The sequence below is a fragment of the Girardinichthys multiradiatus genome, chromosome 6 (assembly GCF_021462225.1).
Source record: "Girardinichthys multiradiatus isolate DD_20200921_A chromosome 6, DD_fGirMul_XY1, whole genome shotgun sequence".
In the NCBI taxonomy this organism is placed as follows: domain Eukaryota; kingdom Metazoa; phylum Chordata; class Actinopteri; order Cyprinodontiformes; family Goodeidae; genus Girardinichthys; species Girardinichthys multiradiatus.
Window position 1 is genome coordinate 9,856,738 of NC_061799.1, and position 16,458 is coordinate 9,873,195.

A 16,458-nucleotide genomic window follows, 5' to 3' on the forward strand; every position below is an offset into this window, starting at 1 on the left:
CCCCTGACTGTTCCCCCATAATGCACAAGTAGCTCTGCATGGCACCCTGTGGAGCCCAGTCTGCAGCCAGTGGTGTCCTTTTGTCTCACTGTCTCAGATATTTATACTGTGTAATGTCAGAGGGCTTGACCTGGATGTAGAAGCCCTCCAGTCATTGAGCACACCATCAAGGTAGGTCCTTATTAAGGCCCCCATATGTGTAGTGTAGCAGTGATTGAACCTGGCGTGCTCCCCAGTCCACCTTTCACCCTGGTTAAGGGAGGGGTGGAATTGAAATCAATACAGCGTATGATGGGGTGACTGGACTGGGACAGGGGTGAGAGAAAGGGGAGGAGATGTGATGGCAATCGTGATGGTGGTGGTGGGGGACTTAATGGATGGCTGGTTAAAGGGGGGATGATCAATGACCCTGATGGATTGGTTTTTGGGAGGGTTTCAGAAATGAGATGGATCTCTGCTCATTAAAAACAGATTGTCCTCTAAAGGACAGCTTCTCTGAAGTTTGAATAACAGCCTGTGTGAAGCTGGAATATTATTCACTTCTTTGTTGTGCTGATAAGTGGCAACTGGTCCCTCCTCCTCTCCAGAATGCTTTATTTTTCTGAAGTCTTTAATCCCCTACGCCGCCTTCCCCTCATCTAACGAACCCCCTCTCTCTACATTATTCTCTGTGCATTTTTTTTTTCAGTCACCGGGGGCCCAGCTTTCCCCGCCTACTCTCCTCATTTTTTTAGCCTGAAAGTGGAAAAGCGGAGCCAAGAAATAGTTAATCTCTCGGGCTGCCGCTATGATTGGCCGCTGTATGCTGCGCTTCTGCCTCCTTGAATGAGAAACAGGGGTAACCAGGCAACTTCTGAGCTGGAGACAAGAAGAAGCAGAAGACAGGGGAACAGAGGACAAGATAGATGATTTCAGAGTGATGGAAGAAATTCTGACCATGCAAAGAGAAATGTCATTGTGATTTCACCTTGTGTGTCCTGTAAAACGGAACTAAGACATGGATTTTCTTAGACTCGCTCTCTCCCTCTCTCTCTCTCCCTCTCCCACCTTCACCATGGGGGGAGAAAACAGAGCGCACAAATGAAGGGGGACACAGATGTGGATTAAAACGCATAAATGGGACACTTCAGAGGAGCATCCGTTGAGAAAAGGTAAGTAGCGCCTCGTTTGAGACTTTCTCCTTGCAGGGAGTCTTTTAAAACTGTGGAGCTGGTTGAGGATGCGAGGCGAGCTGAGCGACACGTCGGGATTTATGCGCTGGATGCTGCTGGCCGCTGATCGGGGAGGGGGGCGGGCTGCGGACCGGTCCGCTGGGCCTGACTGAGTCGCATGCAGGGAGATATGACATTTATGCGCTCAAAAATGAAGGTGGGAACTGATTGAGCTTGGCTTATGTGGAGTCCTCTGTAGCGCCTGTCAAACAACCTGCTGTCCCATAGTAGACTGCGACCACATCAGAGACTGACATTTCTTCTTTTGGTGTGATTTATGTACGTCAGATGAACATCACGGCCCTGTTGCTTCATTGCTTCAGGCGACACGATTTCTTCTAACCATACAAGTATTAGAAAAAGACGTTATCCCGCCCCCCACCCCTCAGCTTCACAGATATTCAAATAAGGAGATATTCTGCTGCAACAGCAGGAAGTCATCTTCAAAGGACTGCGTTTTAACGCGCTGTGACGCTATAGGTGAACGGTTGAATGATGACGCAGGACCTTGATAGTTGCATTGATCTCTCTGCAGAAGAGGCAGGAAAATGCTCAGCGGACCGCACCGGAGGTGCTGAGAACCTGTAGATGGCATCTGCTGGCCGACCGCGTTTAACGCTGAAATGCGCATCTGTAAGCCGGTGTACAGGTCTCCTTCTGAGTCCCAGGAGCGCTTCCAGAAAAGTTTCGTATAGGGTAAGGGGGTAATGATGCACCCTGTTCAGTTGACAAGACTGTGCGCGATATTGGGTTCACGCAGGGGAGCCACCAAGGAGGGCCAAGGGCGGGCAATGGCCACCCCATCAAATTTGCTGCCCCCACCAGCCAACATTTTTTATGCATTAATTAAAGTGAGAAAATAGACAAGACTTAATGGGGTTGCAACTACTAGATTTTTAAAAGTCTGACTAATTAAAGGTTTGTAATTAAATAATCTACATAGACACAATCTGTAGTTTTTAAATCCAGATACATTTTGATTGATGACTGAATCAATGAATAGACATAGACTGTTGTTGACATACAGCCTTTGCATGTACAGTTACTGAAAACTCTCCATTGCACAATTTACACACAGTCGTGCTTTTTCAAGCTGCCACCAAGAAGAAATCAACAACAAAGAAAAATCCCAAAACGTTCATTTTCCTTCACTCTTCACCAGACTTCATTGTACACTAAGGTTTCTCAAGTCTTTTTGTGGTTTGCAAATATATTTCAGGTATATTTTTGCCCCCTACTATCCTTGGACAGTATATATAAGTGAAAGGTGCAATTTAATTAATTATTTGTTTTTTTATCTGTCCTTGTAATACATTTTATAACTAAAACATTAAAGTCATAGCCCTAGTTACAACACTATTTACTGTATATATATATTTTTTCAATTAATACAAATTTTTCCCTTTGCAGTGCATCTTTTCCCAATAAGTATCATTCGCCTCTGCCCCAACCTCCAAATGATAACAGGGTCCCATAATTAGGTCAAAATTTAAGAGAGTTAAAGTGTTATAATGAATGACCTTTTGTTTTTATGTGCAACTCCAAGACTATTAGTTGCCCCCATCTGGCCCCTATGTGGCCAGCCTTTAAAACATTTTGGAGCTGCCACTGGGTTCACAAGATTGAATTCAAATGAGATATTAGCAATATTTTGGGAAAAATTAAGAATCATATGCCCTTTTTTCACTCCTTCACCCTTTTTATTCTAAAGAATCTGCAATCAATGTAGAATGATTCAGTCCAGATGTAATCAGGGTTTTTATGCTTCCATTAGCTCCAAGGTGGCCCAAATACCAAAAAGGCACAGAAAACCATTGCTTTTGTGTTTTCACAAATAAAATGAACTTAAAAGAATATCAGTTCTGTTTAGAATTATCCCATCTACAGGTCCTTCTCAAAATATTAGCATATTGTGATAAAGTTCATTATTTTCCATAATGTCATGATGAAAATTTAACATTCATATTTTTTAGATTCATTGCACACTAACTGAAATATTTCAGGTCTTTTATTGTCTTAATACGGGTGATTTTGGCATACAGCTCATGAAAACCCAAAATTCCTATCTCATAAAATTAGCATATTTCATCCGACCAATAAAAGAAAAGTGTTTTTAATACAAAAAACGTCAACCATCAAATAATCATGTACAGTTATGCACTCAATACTTGGTCGGGAATCCTTTTGCAGAAATGACTGCTTCAATGCGGCGTGGCATGGAGGCAATCAGCCTGTGGCACTGCTGAGGTCTTATGGAGGCCCAGGATGCTTCGATAGCGGCCTTTAGCTCATCCAGAGTGTTGGGTCTTGAGTCTCTCAACGTTCTCTTCACAATATCCCATAGATTCTCTATGGGGTTCAGGTCAGGAGAGTTGGCAGGCCAATTGAGCACAGTGATACCATGGTCAGTAAACCATTTACCTGGCACATGCTCACAGTTTTAGCACTGTGAGCAGGTGCCAGGTCATGCTGAAAAATGAAATCTTCATCTTCAGCAGATGGAAGCATGAAGTGCTCCAAAATCTCCTGATAGCTAGCTGCATTGACCCTGCCCTTGATAAAACACAGTGGACCAACACCAGCAGCTGACACGGCACCCCAGACCATCACTGACTGTGGGTACTTGACACTGGACTTCTGGCATTTTGGCATTTCCTTCTCCCCAGTCTTCCTCCAGACTCTGGCACCTTGATTTCCGAATGACATGCAGAATTTGCTTTCATCCGAAAAAAGTACTTTGGACCACTGAGCAACAGTCCAGTGCTGCTTCTCTGTAGCCCAGGTCAGGCGCTTCTGCCGCTGTTTCTGGTTCAAAAGTGGCTTGACCTGGGGAATGCGGCACCTGTAGCCCATTTCCTGCACACGCCTGTGCACGGTGGCTCTGAATGTTTCTACTCCAGACTCAGTCCACTGCTTCCGCAGGTCCCCCAAAGTCTGGAATTGGCCCTTCTCCACAATCTTCCTCAGGGTCCGGTCACCTCTTCTCGTTGTGCAGCGTTTTCTGCCACACTTTTTCCTTCCCACTGACTTCCCACTGAGGTGCCTTGATACAGCACTCTGGGAACAGCCTATTCGTTCAGAAATTTATTTCTGTGTCTTACCCTCTTGCTTGAGGGTGTCAATAGTGGCCTTCTGGACAGCAGTCAGGTCGGCAGTCTTACCCATGATTGGGGTTTTGAGTGATGAACCAGGCTGGGAGTTTTAAAGGCCTCAGGAATCTTTTGCAGGTGTTTAGAGTTAACTCGTTGATTCAAATGATTAGGTTCATAGCTCGTTTAGAGACCCTTTTAATGATATGCTAATTTTGTGAGATAGGAATTTTGGGTTTTCATGAGCTGTATGCCAAAATCATCCGTATTAAGACAATAAAAGACCTGAAATATTTCAGTTAGTGTGCAATGAATCTAAAATATATGAATGTTAAATTTTCATCATGACATTATGGAAAATAATTAACTTTATCACAATATGCTAATATTTTGAGAAGGGCCTGTAAGTATGTTATATTTCGGAGCAGAGGACCAACTGCAATCTAGGCTTATAAAAAAATAGTGAAATAGCCCTTTAGTTTAATGAGTCTATGAAACTAATGCTGCTTATGGTTCGCTGGTTTCTATTTTCACAGTGCTTAGAAATTGTTGGAATCTTGTCGCTTTATCACCATTTCCCATATTGTTGCCAAACAAATAATTTAAAAGAAATGAGAACTTCTTCAGTGCTAATATAAGTGTTGTCCGATAGCCCAATGTCAGCTTTATTGGCTGACTCCATTAACACAGCCAGTGCTCCCAACTCTTGAGTAAAAAAAGTAACTACTGGCTGTCCCAAAAGTTATGATTTTTGAATGGGTAGAGACAGAGGCAACTCGTCTTTCCAGGTTTATGATAGAAATGTTTTTTAAAAGAAGCAAGTGAAGGAAATTTACCTTAAATATGTTTATAGCTACACAATACCTTTCCTTATTCAGGCTTGGAACCAGCAAACGTGTCTCAAAGGAGATACTCTGCGAGAGTAATGTTGGGTATTTTATTTTATGTCTATTTTATTTATTTCTAGTTTTTTTTTGTCTTTTATTTGGCTTAGTTTTTATTCTCATGGTCCACTAAGGAGCCTTCAACAATAACCCAGCGTTATTAATTTGCGGTCTTACTGCTTCACGAGGATCTGGCAGCCTGTGAGGGCTTTGGGCATCCCTACTTTCTACTTGTTGAGAACAACAGTAAGAGTCACAAGAGGACTGAATATAGCATTTGTTTTGACTTAACAGTTTAGAAACCTTTGTTGACTTGTTGACAGTTTTACTACACTTTCAGGTATAGCGAGTTAAATGTCTGTCACGTACTGCTGGAGTACGTGACTGGCAGTGGCGCCAGTTTTGGGGGATTTTTAAGATGAAAAATGCTTTGATTACAGGAACCCATAATCATCTTTTTTCATCTGTAATAGACAAGCCTTGAGCTATTTTTACAATATGTACTGCTGTCACACACACTGCTCACTGATAGCAGAAATAATAAAATTAGTGTAGCTACAATAGCATACATTATGGTTTGTTTAGGAAAATTTTCATTTGATATTATGAGAATTTTCTAATAACTTTTTTGGGTTGCATTTAACATTCTTCAATCTTTGTATAATGCAATTAGCATATAGACTTGTCATAGAGTTATCATTTTCTTCCCATTTAGACACAATTTCACCACAATAACTGTTTTTTTTTTTTACATTTTTACCTTTCTATTACTAATCTTAAGGATCTCATGGATTTCCCCCTCTCAAGATTAAACATTCACCAACCAATCAGCTAGAGATCAGCTATAATTGCGGATCAGCATACCAAATATAGAAAAATCGTATTTCTTAAATGTATCAAAACAAAGAACATCCGCTATTGTGGTGTATAAACACATCAACCAACACCATGTACTTTAATGCACTTTTTGAGTTTAGTAAAAATCAGATAAAGGTTAGGAACATGAGGTTTGATGCAAGTACGATGATAATCTTTTAACTCATTCATTGTTTGATTCAAAAATACAACACCAATCAAAGAACCTGAAATGCACTCCTTCTGTTTTTATGTAAAAATGCCGGGAATCAGAATTGCCCATGAAAAGCCTTTTCGATGCATCTTTACCCGGGGTTTGGACATTTAGCATCTGTCGTCTCTGGTTTTTCTTGTTTGTAACTTCCTCTAGAAATGTCAACCCCCACTCAGAAAAACGGGATCATGAGCCAATATTACCAGTTCAACTGCAAAGTTCATTACTGAGGCATATGTCTCCTATGATGCCCTGTCTTTTATGCTTGAGTGCTTGTGTAGCAGCAGGCCCACATTAGAAATGGTCTGGGCTGCCTTAGTATAGTAACATTATACTGGAAGTGTTAAGCATAGTAAAGAAACAGCTTGCAGCCTTGAAGCAGGATGTGGTCAAATAATGCTGCTGTATAATGTATGCAGTGTTCATTGAAATGAAGTCATGCTGAAAGGATCTTGTAGATTAGTTGGATGGATGCAAAAGTTGGCATTCTGACTCTGGTGCCAAAGTTCACAGCCGAACCCCCTGCTATAATCTCCTTACACAGGGTGTTTTGCAATAGATCCTAAGCTGTGCTCGCTGGCTCAGTTTTAAGATGTATGGATACACACATGCACACCAATCTACACACACCGTGCAATTTTCAGTTGTCATCCCAAGACAGTTCTTCACAGCCCAGTGTGAGAGGCAGGGCTTAAGATGGAGCTCAACAAAACACTAGAGAGCATTAACTTCTCCAGTAAGAGCTTTTTTTGTTGGGCCTCCCACAGGAATCAAGACACTTAATTTAGCTCATGGCAGCAAATGCAACTCAAGGGAAATATATCTTATCCAATTAGGATTGTCTTTTTTCCCTTCTGCAATTGCTGTGAATTACTAAAATTGGTCAGCTTGTGTTCGTTTTTCTGTATCTGAGCATATTAAGCTTACATATTTCAAGTGACATGCAATTAAAGTTCTGCATGGAAATAATACACTTGGGCTGTGTGAATAATGGCCAGATTTCCAAGCCTGACATAGAGTGATTAGGATCATGCCAAAAAGATCATGATGATGGAAAACAAAAATAACATTAATTGCTGATGAAACCGTTAATGACACCTAACATTTAAACAACATTCAGCTGGATGATTTCTTAATATCATGCAGCCATAGTCTTATACCTTTATGTTCTGATATGCTTTATTAGTTTTTTGTCCAAAAAGGTGCTGTGCATTATGGCTGAACACCTTTTTAATATCATCTGTCCAAAGGGCATAGTTCCAAAAGTCTTTTGAATGCAACTTTGCAAACCTAAGATAAGTTGCCACGTTCTTGGCCACTTCGGCGTTTGCCTTGCGACCCTTTCAAAAAAGCCATACTTGTTCTGCCTTTTTCTAATCATACTGTCATGAACTGTAATATTTAACACACATGGTCTGGCTTTGGGGTGGATTCTCTGATTGGGAATGATCTTTTTTACAGTGAAAAGATGGACCGTTGATTGTTTTAAAATTACCCTATAACCTTTCTCAGATTAATGTTTAGCAAAAAAACTTCCTACACTAAGGTCTTTTTCCCACCTTGGCATGGTGTTAACAGATATCTGTACGCTCCAGAGCAGCAAACTCCTAAAACACAGATGTTATTGGCGTTGTCACACTTACTGATGATCAAACAATCCTGTGTTTTAGTAATCACTGCCTGACTTCTACTTTCCATTTTTAATCTTAGTGAAGAATAAAAGTTGTTCTCAGTTTTCATGCTACACAACGTTTTGTAAACTTGAGATTAGGTTTAAATTTTTTATTTTTTTGCCTAGGAAAGATGAGAAAATATTTATCAGATCCTCATATATAAATGCTGAGAATTAAAAGATTAGTTTATTTTTGCCAGGACTGTACAAGCCATTTTAATGGACATGCCAAATCATCCATTTATTGTCTGAAGGGTCGTGGGGGGGACTGGTGCCTATCCCCCGTGGTCATTGGTCAAAAGGCGAATCACACCCTGGACGGGTCTAGTACATACATAATCAATTCTTAGTTATTATTTTTGCAAGTAGCTGTATTACATTTAGGCCATTCACTAAGCAGTGGCCCCTGACAGAGGCAGGTCAGAGGTTATGTTAGGAAATTGCTCAGTTAATGGTGCATTGTAAGGAAGCTGAATGACCTTTACGGGGTCAGGATGACTAAATGAAAAACAAGGACTAAACAATAAGATTTGGAATTATAAAAGAGATATAAAATTTTCACTTCAGGGAATTTTAAGATAAACATTAAACATCTTCCACAAGCCATAGAGTTTAATTTTGATGTTTGATGCCATCTGTCAGGACAACAAGAGGTACAACATATTTACAGAACTATAGATTGACAAGTGTGTTGGACCAAACTTTCTCTTTTTATTTTTAGAGTATCATAGACATCAGCCACTCACAGCGAGGCTAAGCTTGAATCGGTAGCTGTCTGCAGAGGGGTGCAACTCATTAATATTGTCTGCTTTTTTCCCACAAGTGTTCTGTTTTAGACCCTTTGTTGTTTATGTTTGAAAGGTACCTGAGGTCTGCCCTGCACTGATTGAAGCAGCAACCTGATTGAAAATGAACTTTTTCCACTTAATGTGTTGTGTTGAGCACTGATTGGAGTCAGAGTCCATAAATACCTACAACCATTGCCGTCATTTGGTGTAGGACTGAAAGACAACTTCTTTAATCGGTTCTTAAAAGCCAGAAGTTAGCAGGGATTAGTGTTGTTTTATCAAAGTGAAAACTAATTTTACTTCATTTTTCTTCAAAGTAAAAAATATGCAGGATTTTCGGAAGTGAGGTTCTCCGTACAGTAAACAGACTGACTCCCTGTTTTAGCTCATTAAAACAACAAAAACTGAAAATATTAATATTTTAGGGGATACAATGCTATGCATGGATATTAGCGTGATAACACCTGTGATATTATGCTAAAGCTACAATGATTGAGGCTGCCAGGTCTACCAATCTGCCTCATTAGCTACAATTTTGTGCGTCCACTGTGCGCGATGTTATTCAGCTGAGAAATCAGCAACAAATTTACAGTGTGAATGTGTAGAAATATAACATACAAATATAGTGCTGTATCCCAAAAATAGGAACATTTTTAGTTAGAGGTTTTGAAATAACTAAAGTTTGCTATAAAGTAGTCCTAGCTGTTATCCATTCCAACGCTCGGAGAATTTTTTCATGTTTCTTCAGACTCACTGCAAAATGACTTTTATCCCCTACAGATAAAGAAACTGTTACTGTTAACAATGAGAGGATACATTTAAAATATTCTTAGAATAAATTTAGAATAAGAAATGACCAAACTAAGCCCAGACTAATAAATAACCTTTAAAATAGCCCTTGAGTTTAGTGCTGAAAGGAAGCTCTGATAACTGTAGTATTGTTAGCAGATCTCAGTTTACCAGTGCTTATAAGTCCATCGCACTGGGTACTGAATCAGGTGCCAGATAAACAATTTCATAAACAAGTTTTGTCACACAACAACTTAAGAATTATCAGCTGTCTCAAACATATATAGAAAGTGTCAACCTTAAAGCTCTCACCTTCATATTCAAGATTCATGATTATGCTCTAGGCTAACACAGCCAATAAAGTGCTTTTTGACTCTTTCATTGTTCCTGCTACTGAACAGCATGTAACTGAAGTTAACAAGCAGGTATGCAAAATATAAAAGCTAATATTGGAACATGGTTACATTAACACTTACTTTTCAAAAACAAACAACAAAAACATTAGAAACAGTAATTTAGAATAAAATTGGAAAAAGGTTGACTATTTACTTCCCCCACAGAATACAGAACATTACCCTGGCTGTTTGCCTCTGTTTATAATGAGGCTATAAATTGCAACTCCATTTCTGTTTGTGTCTTATTAAATACAAATTTACACAATGCTCTCCAGTATCCAATCATGCACATAATTTGAGGCCATTCTGTTGGCAGTCCTTCACCTTTTTCAGTAATTCTTCACCATCCATTGAAATAACAATAATAAAGTTTATATTATCTGAATAATCAATGAAACATGCCCGTAATTGCTTATCATAAAAGTGTTGTTTTTATCTCGTTACATTTTATTTGGATGTAATTAGGTCAACATAGAAATATATTCGAATTATGCAAAAACCCCACTCAAGCCTTGCTGTTTTCAATTGTTTGCACCTCTACGTTGGTTATTGGAGTTACCCTGTTTGGTTGATGAAAAAACCGCGACCCCATACACTATGTGTTATTGGAGTCAAAAACGACAATGAATTACCAGCCCATTCCACAATTGCTTCCACTGGGTAGTGAGCCCTGTTCGTTGGTCTGTAACATCTGGAGAGGGAGCGAAGTGTTCAGCGTGAAGCCGGGGGTCTCTGCTCGTCGCTCTTGTTCAACCAGGGCCACCACTGCCCCCCTACTTCACTTCCAGCGGAGTGGGCATCTTCAATGCATCAATGACACCAGCCATCACAAGGGACGTGTAGCACGCCAAACCAATGATTCATTAGGACTCAATTAGCTGGCAGGCATGGGGCGCCCTGCCATATGCCTCAAGGTTCGACAACAGTCTGCACCATGTCTGTTCAACCGTCTTTGGCACTACGGTTAATGTATGTTGCATGAGCCAATACAGGGCAATCAGAGAGATCTATGCTATTATCTATCAAAAGATTTCATTGGTTAGGATTTAGCAGTTTCCGTCCCTAGCCACGCAGTTTCTGAGCTGGAAATGAGTCACAATGACCTTCAGCTCAAGTCCTGGTGCGCCATTTGGCACCGTATGAAATACCCATTCATCTACTGAAGTATGAGACTGTGGAGGCGCAGATACTGTAAATCTTAAGAAGCAAGAACGGCTCTGCTCTGTATTGACTTCTCTTTCTTTGCCAAGAGGCGCCGTGGGCTGCCGACAAGATCTATCCGCCTTCAAATATAATTTGTCTTCTTATCTGTGCCAAGGTAAAGGAGTCCCCCCCCCACATACACACACACACATGCTCAAACTCAGTAGTGCAGGGGCCCACTACCCACAAAAAGGCATCCACATGCCGATATTAATGAAATTAGACTAGAGGGGAGACCCACCCTTAGGCTGACTGACACGCAGAGCTTTAACCAAGATATGTCATGGGATATGAGATGATGTGGCGTGCGCCGACCCGGTCATATTATTTCTGTCAATGGGTATGAGCTTTCATTTCACAGGGATACGTTCATAACCAACCCCTTTAAGGAAATATTGCCAACGTATTTTGTATTTAAATGCAACATTCTATTTTACTTGCCTTGACAGGCAAAAATGCAGTGAAAGAGAGACAGTATTGACTGCTGCAGTGTCCTGTCTGTCTGCATTCTCAGGTATCCCCCGACTTTGAGAGCTGCATTGAAAGTAGCTCAAACACTAGTTATTGTGCTATGTGTTTAAAAAAAGCACTAAGTTAATGAAGGACAACAGTTTTTTCTGCAGGTTTTGTATGCACACGATGAATTGGAACTTCACTGAAGTAGTTATGTGCCAAATTATCAACAAGTCGTATGAAAACTCAATATGTACATGCTAATGTTCATCTAGCACATTCTACTGGTGCCCTTGAGGATGGCTCTGTTTCACAGTGAAAATCACTCTTTTGTCAGAAATTCTCCGTTTGCGCTCTGCCAACTTGGTCCTACTTTACTCAAGGTGCCTCACATTTGTTTAAATTTTCAGGAAACATCACAATTTTAGTGATATCCCTTGCATATTTTTTGTACAGCTAGCTGCTTAATGCACATGGTTTTTTCCCTTGTCTTCTCTCTTCTCAAAATTACCAGCCACTTTAGATGCTATTTATTTCACACACCCTGTATTTTGCACACAGTGCTCATCTTTGAAAGGTTAATGCTATTTAGTCTGACATAAATGTTGGCAAATGTTCCTCTAAATGTCTAAACAATGTTTAAAAGCAGACAAACTAAATCACTGCTGGAAGATAATATTTGAGAATTAGACCGATGTGCAAACTGCAGTCTGTATACATTAAGACAGCAAACAGCTGTGTGAATTTGCCTCTCACAGTTCCAAGTTTTTCTAACAAAATTTCCTTTCCCAGCACTGCAGTCCAGTATTTTTTTTAGGTACAATATCATTGGTGTTGCTTTAAAATTCTTACATAAAATTGGAATTTTCTACTTAATTCAGTATGATTTAAAGTCAAAGAGTAGAAGTCAGCATTTCTTCCATACTGGGGTTGAAATTTGTGCTTTCCTTAAAAAATGTGGATGAGCTTGCTTTTTGAAATAGTTGTTTTTAAACCTGCAGGGTTTAAAACAAGTCACAGGTTTGTGTTTGTTCTTATTTATTAAGTTAAAGTTGGCTTTAGACACCCAAATAAGAGTACAGAAATGTGTATCAGTCAGTGTTATTTTGCCTAAAATAACTCACTTTATTCACACAGTTTATGGGGGATTTGCCTTTCCACTGTTTTTCTGAAGGCAGATTGGAGTGCTCCTTCTATAACATTCAGGGTGAAACCTATTTGTTTGAGACTAAAGGATTTTAAAATGAAGTTTTTCGTGGTGAGACTTCTGCATGCCGCGAAACATCTTTTCATGTCTTTTCAAATTAAAGCATAACTTTTCTAAATGCCAGGAGCCTGAGAGCCGTCATGAAAAAAGGAAATCAACTTAAGCCAAGAGTCGCTCTGCCCCAGTTGTAGACACGTGCAGCCACCCAACTGCACTCCTCCAGCGTTTTCACCGCATTACCCAGAAACGCTCCATTCGTGTGACCCAATTTGCAGCCTCTCCTCCTCATTCATCTGCTCTCACAGATGCACTGTAGGAGACTCCATAAGCAGCGGAGCATTCATCACCTCTGACTGGTGAGGTCCTTCCTTCAGTTACATCCTTTTGGCCTGCTCTACAAGCCTAACCTCCATGGAAGGGCAGGAGCTCCAAATGTGGCTCATGGTGAGAGTGTTGAGGCAGGCTGCCAGCATCAGGGATCCGTTTGAGCACCCATTTGTGGTTATATTTTATGAAATATGTAATCAAATATAAGCTTAGCAGTATTTTTTACGCTGACAGTCAATTTCAATATTGTACCTGCCACTTCTTCCTGCTGCAGTGCTTCTTCAGTACCCTGGAGGTAATTGAGATGTTCAGTTCAGCTTGTGTAGCTATCTCCAGTCTTATGGGATTTGTATCACACTGAGAAAATGTGTTTATTTCTTTTTCTTACAGATTAAATTTTTACACTCCATTTCATACTTTTTTAAAATCAAGATAAATAAATTATAGCAACAATTTCATAAATGATTAATAATAATAAAATGATCATTTACACATTTATTTCTGAATTTATTTTTGAGTGTTGTCTGTTTGCAGAATAGCACCAAAATATTTGCTTTTGAGCAGCACATCTATTTAAGACACGTCACATATGCAGATCATAAATTGAATAGAAGTAAAAGTAATCCTTGGGCAAGGGTGGATTATCTTGCTCGGAAATCCCCCGGGGCAAAGATTTCTCCCACTCACACTGCAAAAGATAACGCCCTGGGGCCTGCTCTCACAAGCCAACTTTGTTGATCAATAAGATGTGTTCCAAAGGGAGCCCTTCTTAAGATTCAGTCAGAAAGGAAATTATTTGGTTTGGATTGGTGGTCTGGATTCACATCATTTTTCTTAAAAAAAAACTGGTTAAAAAATATCAATCCAGATTTCTTCACAATACAACTATGAAATGTAATGTGATTTTATGTGATTGGCTAACACAAAGTAGTGCATGACTTTGAAGCTGAAAGAAAATGTCTCAGGCTTTGCTATGCTGTGAAGACCTGAGAAGTTTGTTAGAAAACAAACAGCATTATGATGGCCAAGAACAAACAGGGTCAGGTATCAAGTTTTTGAGACGGTTTAAATAATGGTCAGGTAATAAAATAATATGTCAAGCTCTGAGCATCTCATAGAATACTGCTCAATTCATCTAGTCAGACATAGAGAGCATAAGTCAAAGAAAAAGCCAAGAGGCCTTTGGTAACTCTGGAGGAGCTGCAGAGATCCTACTTTAGGTAGAAGAATCAGTTGGCAGGACAACTCAAAAGTAGCAAGAAAAAATCTATTGTTGAAAGAAAGGCATAAAAAGTAGCGGCTTGTTGTAAACTGCAAATCTCAATAAAATATCCTTAAGTTTGTGGTTGTAACCGAACAAAATGTAAAAACTTACACAGACAATTTTTTCAAGACATTTTAATTCTCACTAGGCTGCAGTCTCCAACTCTTAGTGTCACTTAGTAGACCTAAAAGTCTTGCAGCTGTTCTGGTTCGGATCTTTCTTCCCTTTTTAATTAACTCGGATCGCTGCAGCATCTGCGGGGAAGTGCCTCTGTATTTTTGATGTGGAGCTGCTCAGAACAACAAACATCTGGTGCAGCGGCAGCAGGGGTCAGCATGACGTCTTCTGATGAGATCCTTCAGATCACTTCTCATCAGAGCATCGCAGTCGGAGACTACCCAATGCTTTGCATTAATCAGCCATCAAGTGTCATATTCAGAAGGCTTCACTTGGGCTTTCATTCAGCCTCCGCTCTGGGTTTATACAAAACAAGTCAAAACACAGGGAGCAGCTTCTCGGCTTGGTGACGCTGGCACGATCTGCATGAGACCCTGACCTTCCGACTCCATTGTGATGAGAAGGAGGCGAACGTATCACTTATCATTAGCGGCATGATTAGCTGCCAATGGGCTGTGCCTGCTGCGGTTTGATCCCTCCCTCAGCACCAATCCCCAGAGTGCGATAACATATGAGATGACAACAGTTTCACACCCAGTTTCACACCTCCCGTGGTTCCATACATCGCAGCAGCCTAATTACTCATGTGAGATTAATGAGAGAAGTTGAGGTGTGGTGGGACACACACTAATTACAAGCTCACACACTGGATGGTCACCAGGGGTCCAGACGGTTGCCGTGTGCTTGTGTGTGTTGTGAAAGAGTATTTTAAAGTCAGTTTTATATATATATATGTATATATATATATATGTATGTATTTATATATACACATATATAAATATATATACTTGATAGTCTCCAGCAGGAGAAAATGAGCAACATTAGAGCTGTTCTCTGGAGAAAATGCATGAGAAAAGCACTTTGTGGAAATAATGGCGCTTATATTGGAGCCGCAAAAACAAAATCAAATCAGCTCAAAATGCAGCTGAACGGAGAGGTTCAGCTGCGGAGAAAATTATTTCATTTCTTTCTGTTCTCTTAGATGTCTGAAACAAGAACAAAAAAAAACCAAAAAACAATCGAGTCAGGTAAGGAGATAAACAGCTCCACAGCAAAGTTAGACAGGTTTTTAGACAGGTTTCCTTTGTAAGTAATGTTACTCACTTTTTTAAGCACTTTTCTGACATGTGTACTGGTTGGACACCTTAAATTTATGAGGAGGTTTATCACAGAAAAAAAATCCAGCTTATTCTTTAGGTATTTGAAGAAAATATAAAGTTCAACCTTGAAAAAATAAGCAACAAAACAGGACAGAAAAGAAGAGACATACCCCCGTAAATAAAAAGATCCATCCATCCATTCATCCATTGCGGGGGAGCTGGTGCCTAACACACTTCTAAACCTTGAGGAAGATGTTTACAGAATGGTTAAAGCTGCCATTGCTGGCAACAGTGGATCCATCAACAAATTGGACCACATAGATTAAGAATAGGATGTCATCACAGTTCATGTATATGTAAAAGTAGACGGACAAATACTTTTGGCAATACAGTGTAACTTTAATTTCACACATTAAAAATTCCAAATAGGTACAAGAAATAATTTTTATTAATATGTAGAGACACACAAAACGTAGTTCTCTTTTAGTTGGTTTAATTCCTCCTAAGGAGTGTGATGACACATCTAGCTCGCAAGACAATACGTAACACAAAAGGGAGATTAGATGTTTTTATTGATCTCAAAATGTGCTGTAAGTCTCATCAGCTATTTTTCCAACTCTTCCCGCCTTTCTTCCTGATTAAAAATTAGATGTGCGAAAATTTCATCTCCTTCCAACATTTTCTTCTCGTTTTAGTTGATGAAAATTTCATCCATTTTCATCCTAGCTTTAAGTCATTCAGGATGAGTTTTTATTTAGTTTTCATCTTTTTCATCACTACAGAAAGTAATCAGCGACAAAATTAACCCTGATTCTTTACTAGTTGCCAGA

At 39.8% G+C, this 16,458-nt stretch overlaps 1 protein-coding gene across 1 annotated transcript in view; it reads left to right on the top strand.

Annotated features, from left to right (window-relative positions):
* The first annotated feature begins 787 nt into the window (after window positions 1-787).
* LOC124869793 overlaps window positions 788-16,458 on the top strand; it is an 88,163-nt gene continuing 72,492 nt past the window's right edge. Inside the window, exon 1 of the mRNA XM_047367922.1 lies at window positions 788-1,151. The gene's annotated coding sequence lies outside the window, so the exon portion shown is untranslated. The remainder of the gene's footprint in view (window positions 1,152-16,458) is intronic.